The following is a 7,931-nucleotide window of genomic DNA, read 5'->3' as shown; positions in this document are numbered from 1 at the left end:
ATTACAAGGTAAGCATAGGCAGCAACGAAGTGGCATATTAGCATGATGATGCTTACACACTGTGAATAGACCAAAATTTAGGTGCACAAACACATGAGCACACCAGCAGTAAAGGAACAGGAATATGTTTATTCATGCACAGACTCCAACATGGGCTAGAGTGAAGTTATAGACTCTTATAACCACATACACAAACATTAAAGGGAAACCAAACATACCAAGCAGTAGATCAAATAAATTAAGGGACACAGGTTCAAAAAGTTATTCCTAAATATACAGATCCTACAAACAAAAATATGAAGCAATGTCCTGACTGTGATGTCACTTATATTCATGATTTGCCAAGCAATTGGTCACCAATACATAAAGACGGGAATCACATTTGAACTTTTATTCAGAGATGGCTACAATTTTCAACTAAAGTGCTGTCACAGCCTATATTTAAAATATAATGATATAATTAAAATCATCATTCGTAATAAGCATTCCTCAAATAATAATATCCTTAAATAATAGATGAAAAGAAAAATAATTTAAAACGTTCTGACATGGACAATGAAGAAAGAACATGTGCAGTTAGTATTTGTAAATTCTTGCTGAGTCAATAATACACTAATAGATACAGATAAGAGTCACACTTGAGAAATCCCTGACTGTTTTATGAAGATGTAATGGTCTCTAATTACATGACTTGGATGCAGATAGATCGATCTGGTTCAATAAACAATCTAAATGCGTTCTCTCGGCTTGATATTCATAGATTCAATAGATCGAACTTGGATTGAAGACTATGAGGATGACAACAGCAACATCTGGACAACTGCTTCCACGTTCATCACCTTGTTCTTCCTGAGTATTTTCTACAGCGCTGCCGTCACTCTGGTGAAGGTGAGAATAATCACATCTTTCTCACGCCAAGCAGCCCAATATGTTTTGTGAAATCTCTAAGTGTGCCATTAAATAAATATTATATCTGAAAGTCCCTGATCATAAATATCTGCGTCATTGCTTTCTCTCTCTTTTCCAGGTTAAGTGAATGAGTTATGGACCCCTTTGATTTTCCTGATCTGCTTATCAAGGTCTCTGAATTCCCAATCTCCAATCTGTCCTGTTGCTGACTCTAACAGTGAGATTACTTCAGTTTATCAGCGTGTAACTGAGACAATTATTGATGGATTTTCCTTTTTTACTTTGATATCTTTGAGATGGTTGTGGTTGGAAGAATTTGTAGCTTCCCAGTTGTTTGAAGCCCATTTGTTTTGTTTTTATTTGTTCCTTACTCAGAATGGTTGCCTACCCTTTCTGATGAGCCTTTGTTTGCCTTTCTTGTGACTGTTACTGATGTACAGAAAATTCCCAGCTCACAGCACATGTGTTCTCGTCTCAATGTGGCATCCAGCCATTATGTTCACTTCTGTTAGCTTTTACATCAACCTTTTGGATAAAGATGCTTTCTGAAATAGTTAATAAATCTCGAATGAATATGCACTAACCTTGAGTTTGCTTAATTCTTTCTTCAAGGCCAGTCAGTAATAATACATTTACCCACATCCTACTCCTTTCCCAGCCAAATACTTTCACTTGTTCTGTTTGGTTGTATTTTATCCAGCCATTTAGTTTAATGCTGCGCTACCATGCAGCCCACTGATGTGAATACATCTTTCTCACGATATGCCTGATGGAACACTCCAGAGGCAGAATGATTAGAGAACATTTCCGCTTATGCACCAAGGGTCACGGCCTCGGGTCACCTCATGATAATTTTATAGGTTCCACCAGAAGCCGAAAAAAGGCAGACAACGGAGTTTGAAAGTTTACTCTACACTGTCTAAACTAAAAGTACTCCCAATGTCAGGGCAGCCTGGGTTAGTAATGCAGAAATCGCCACCGAAAGCGCCCAATGAAACATTCATCAGCCAAAAATGTCAACGTTCAGTCAGGTATTCAGACACAACACGTGCACAATCCAAGGGCGGTTCTCAGAACTGGAGTTTTTCCCACACATAAATCTCATGGAGCGCAATTCCTGGGATCTACTTGACACACCATACCTGTCAAATCCCAGGGAATGAGACTGAGATCTGTCTGATACAGGGATATTACTGAACAGCAAGCCTCAAAAATAATAAATCAGAGGGCGCTGTGACCAGGCAAGGCACAGCTCATGAGTACTTGAAATATTCAGCCATTGAGATCCATATGACGCAAGACGGAATTGAGAACCAATCATAGCAACTGGTCACAGAGTCTGGAAACTATCAGCAGAGGAGAACATTCTCAATTTCTCAGAGTTGGTGCGGTGTATCATCCCGGGAATAGTGTTGTGAATCAGTCACGCACCCAATCTCATAACTTTGCATTTTTTTCAAAAACATGGCATCTGAAACTAGATGCAACATTCCAGGTGAGACAAGAGACTTTTTTATTTCAGTTTAACATAATTGCTTTGTGTTTGTTCTCTACAGCGTAGGGTGATGAAGTAGGGTTTATTTGCTCTTCTGTCCACGTGTCATGGTACATTCCCTGATTTGTGCACATACACACGGGGGATCCTCTGCTCCTTCACCCCTTTGGGTTTACCCCCTTACTATTGTATGTTCCCCTGAGTTCATCACAAAACAAAGAAGCAGGTCACACCTCCCTGAGACTGAGATCTATCTGACACACCGATATTAATGAATAACAATCCTCAAAATTTATAAATCACAGGTTGATTTCGATCAGGGAAGGCAGAGATGAGAAGTTCTGGAAACCCTGCTGCTTTCCATGTCCTTTCCCACAAGCCGTCTGTCAAGCTTTGAAGCTCTTAGCTGTTCTTCCAATATCCTAACATTTTATTTTAAATTGCTATTAATATTTTTCTGTAATTTTGTATTAGAGACCAAAGCACAGGTTGAACCAACAAGGACTCCAAACACTGAATGGAGTTCGTTTTTTAAAATTCTTGTTTCTATCCATAATTTTCCTTCCATACAATGTAACCTTTTATTTCCCATCACCCAAGTCACCCATAGTATCTTTATTTTCAGCTACTAACCAACACCAGTAAATTGAATAATTTATGTTCAAAGTCCCTCCCATCATCAAAGGTACGGCAGAAGTAGGAAGAGCTAGAAGGAGATTGGAGTCAATTTTTCTTGTGATGAAACATTACTACTGTTCTAACACAAGGCATTTCTGAGGGATGGTCTAGTGAAGCTATGTGGATGGAACTCAGAAATAAGAAAAGCATGATTACTTTGATGCGATTGCAATAGTCCCCCCAGTAGTCAGAGTGAAATTGAGTAGCAAATATGTCGAAAGATCTTATTTATACGTGAGAATAATAGGATTGGAATAATAGCAAATTTTAACCTTCTAAACATAAAGTCGGACAGCCATGGTCTTAAGAGCTTGGATGGTGAGGAATTTGGAAAGTGCTAAAGTCAATTTTCTTCATTAATATGCAGATGTAACTATCACAGAAGGAGCAAACCTGACCTACTCTTGTGATATAAGGCAGGGCAAGGAACTGAATGGTTAGTAGGGGAGCTGTTGGGGGCCGGGGTCATAATGCCATTAGTTGTAAAATATTTATGGAAAGGATTGGCATGATATATAAGTTAATGTTCTTAATTGGACGAGGGCAATTTTTAATAGTATGAGACAAAACCTTTCAAGGGTTGATTGGAGTAGACTGTTTGCAGCTCAAGGGACGGCCGGGAAGAGTGAAGCTTTCAGAAGTGAGATAACGGGAGTTCGGAGGCGGGATGTTCCTGTTAGTGTGAAGATAAGGCTGGTAAGAGGAGGGAACATTGGAGGAATGAAGATATTGAGGTTTTGGTTCGGATTAAGAATGAATCATATATTAGATATAGATAAATGGGATCAAGTGAATCTCGAAGAGTACAAGAGGTGCAGGGACATTCTAAAGAGGGAAATGAGGAGGGCAAGAAAGGAAAATGAGATAGCCTTGGGAGATAATGTTAAAGATAATCCAAAGAGATTTGACTAGTACATTAAGAGCAAAGGGGTAGATCATAGAGTCATAGAGATGTACAACTTGGAAACAGATCTTTCAGTCTCACTTGCCCATGCTGACCAGATATCCTAAACTAATCTAATCCCATTTGCCAGTACTTGGCCCATATCCCTCTAAATCCTTCCTATTCGTCTACACACTCAGATGCCTTTTAAATGTTGAAATTGCACCAGCCTCCACTGCTTCCTGTGGCAGTTCATTCCATACACACCATCCTCTGCATGAAAAAGTTACTGCTAAGGTACTTTCAACTTTATCCCCTCTCACTCTAAACCTGTCCTCACGATTATAGGTTTAGATGAGACTCCACCCACCTCAGGGAAAAGACCTTGTCTATTCACCGTATCCATGCCTCTGATGATTTTATAAACCTTTATAAAGTCACCCCTCAGCCTCCAACGCTCCAGGGCAATCAGCCCCAGTTCATTCAGCCTCTCCCTATATAACTCTACATGGCTGTGAATATGTATAAGCCTAGAGGGATGGCTTCATAAATCATGTTGCATTTTATATAAATGCTTTTTTTAAATTATCATGTAGTATAAAATGGAGGATGGGTGCCTTTGCAATTTCATACCAGTAGCCCAGAAAGACCTGGGGAAATAAACTGCAACAAAAAAATGGACAAAAAGTGATTGCACTACGGATAATCTCACCATATCATTCGTGTAAAAAATAATTCCCTATTTTGACCTTGAAGTTAATAGAGTCTATTAATTAGTCCTGTGTGTGTAATAATTTTCATCTATCTGTCATTCTACATTTAGTTGTTGTAGTTACCGTGTGGATTACTGCACCTCTCTAAAAATTCAAAACAAAATAAAGTAAAACTGCAAATTAATATTGTATCTAATTACTACAAAAAAATAGCAATCCAATGACACCAAATTGGAAAGGAATGTTGAAATGTAGCCAATTCTGAGGAGTACAAGAAGTTGCAAGAGATCATTAATTAATTTGCGGTATGTTCAAATAATTAGCAAATGAAGATTAACACAGATAAACGTAAGGTGTTACATCTTGGTAGGAATAATGTGCAGGTCACTTATTCAAAGATGCACGTCTAAGTGAGGGAGAGAAACAAAGGGATCTCAGACAATGACATCAGTCACTAACAATTTCACCACAGGTTCCGAAGGCCATAAAAATGCAAACAAAGCTCTAAGTTTTATCTCTAAAGGGATAGATTTGAAAGTAGGGACCCTATAAAAATTTGTTTGACTATAATTAAGAGTATTGCCTGCAGTTCGAGTTGACATATTATAGAATTGATGAGAGAGTGTGAAGAGAAGATTTATAAGAATGCTACACAAGTTTCTGGCTGTGTATATCAAGGAAAAATTGTTGCGCTGTTCACTTTTCTCTTGAAAAGAAGGCTGACAGTTCTAAAATTATGAAAGATTTTGAAGGGAGAAGGTACAGAGAAAACATTACACTACGGGTTGAACATAACTAGAGGCTGTCAATATAAGATGGTACCTCAAGAAATTCAAAAGGGAATTCAGAAGAAACCTCTTCACTGAAAGAATGATGAGAACGGGGAATATGTGACCAGACGGAATAGTTGAAATCATTAGTTGAGATGTATTTCAAGGAAACTAGGTGAGCACTTGGAAGGGATGGGAATAGAGAATTACAGTGGGCGATTTAGATGAGGAAAGATGAGAAACACCTTGAGTGGAACATAAGCGCTGGCATGAACTGATTGTACTAAATGGTCTGTATTTCCTCTGTAATCCTATGTAGAAAATCACCATTGTATGAAACAAAAAGTGTATTAAAAACATCTAGAAGAATTATAATGTTTCTCACAAAAAAATCTCAAGTATTCAGCACTGAATGTAAATGATTTTATCACATGGCCACACTTCACTATTTGCTTGCTAGCACTGAAACAGCAGTAATCACAGTACTCTTACTAGGAGTAGGAGTAACCCAGTGTCCATGCACCAATTGGGGGATCTTACTGACTTATTAATGGTCTCAGTAGGACCTGCCAACCTGGTCCCGGGAATGTTGTGAACACTCTAGCCCTCACGGCTTCTTTCACTCACTTACTCTGATTTCCAGTTCCCGTAATGATCGCCACCATGAACAGGAGACTGTTCCAGTATGCAGATGGGATACCCTGTTATGAGCCATAAGGTACTTCATTAGGAGGGACATCCTGCAGGTGTGTCTCTAGGATGCAGGAGAAGGTCTCCCACACAATGGAGGACCCACCTACTGCTAACAAACTGCCAGCATTGGCAGGAACAGACTCTACATTGACCACCTGAGTGGCCATCCTTTCCCTAATTTGGGATCAATAAAATACTATGGAGGTGGAAATATGAGAGCCACTGAAACTCCTTCCTCCCTTATTATTATCCACCTAATGACCTTGCAGCCTGTCCCTAGGGGGCTGATAGAACCCAGTCCCATTGCAATATTCAAGAACATGAAGAGCTGGCAGACTGGTCAAAATTGATAAAGCTTAACACAAACAGTCTTGTCCTGAGTGTTAAATTCTAAAGTGTAACTTGAGATGAGTTCAATAAAAATTGCAGAAGTACCGAAACAACCACTTCCATCCATCAGAAACAGATTTCTATGAATGGGAACGGGTGGTCCGCTATTTGGAATGGAGCAGTGCATTTGAAACGTTAATGTGGAGCAGCAATGTTATATGATGGATGTGTGCACAGTTTGAAGCTGTTTGCTGATTCAGTTTTGCTAAAGCTTTGGCAGATACATTCCAATTAGAATCAATTAAATCTGCCAAAGTGAACATTAAATACTCACATTTATGAGATGCTTTAACATAGTACATAGAAAAGTACAGCACAGAACAGGCCCATTGGCACACGATGTTTTGCTGAGGTTTAATCCTAATGTAAAATATAATAACAACCTACACACCCCTCAACTCACTGCGAAACATGTGCATGTCTAGCAGTCGCTTAAAAGTCCCTAATGACTCTGCTTCCACCACCACCACTGGCGATGCATTCCATGCATTCACAACTCTCTACATAAAGAACCTACCTCTGACGTCTCCTCTATACCTTTCTCCTAATATCTTAAAACTATGACCCCCCTCGTACCAGTCAATCCTGCCCTGGGGAAAAGTGTCTAGCTATTGACTTTATCTATTCCTCTCATTATCTTGTATACCTCAATCAGGTCTCCTCTCTTCCTCCTTCTCTCCAGAGAGAAACGTCTGAGCTTATTCAACCTTTCTTCATAAGGCAAGCCCTCAGTCCAGGCAGCATCCTGATAAACCTTCTTTGAATGCTCTCCAAAGCCTCTTTCTTATAGTAGGGCGACCAGAACTGGACACAATATTCCAAGTGTGCTCTCACCAGGGACTTGTAGAGCTGTCGCAAAACCTCACGGCTCTCAAACTCGATCCCCCTGTTAATGAAAGCCAAAACACCAAATGATATCTTAACAACCCTATCCATTTGGGTGGTAACTTTGAGGGATCTATGCACTACACACCCAGATCCCTCTGTTCCTCCACACTGCCAAGAATCCTGTCTTTAACCCTATATTTATTCGAGTCCGACCTTTCAAACTAGAAAAAGATGCACCAAATGCCAAACAGGGGAAGTTTATTAGCACGTATCAGAAGAGTTAGGACCAAGACCAAAAACATGAAACCGGCTTTTAAGCAAGCTTTCAAAGAGAGAATGAGTACCAGAGGGCATCCGAGGAAGTTTATCAGTAAAGTACAGCTAATTAAGGGGCTTGGCCATACTCATGGACAAAAAGATATAAAGCAATCAGAGAACCAAAGAACAGAGTGTGTATATAAGGGGTACAAGAGACAGGGTGGATCAAGGCTTTGAAGAATTTAGAGATAGACGTAAGTTTAAACTCAATACATTAGATCTCAGTCCTTTCTCTATAAGCACAAGTTTAAGTT

This window comes from Chiloscyllium plagiosum, unplaced genomic scaffold (assembly GCF_037043375.1).
Source record: "Chiloscyllium plagiosum isolate Xiang-an unplaced genomic scaffold, Cpla_swu_hap1 HiC_scaffold_49, whole genome shotgun sequence".
NCBI classification, from domain to species: domain Eukaryota; kingdom Metazoa; phylum Chordata; class Chondrichthyes; order Orectolobiformes; family Hemiscylliidae; genus Chiloscyllium; species Chiloscyllium plagiosum.
This window is presented reverse-complemented; position numbering follows the sequence as displayed.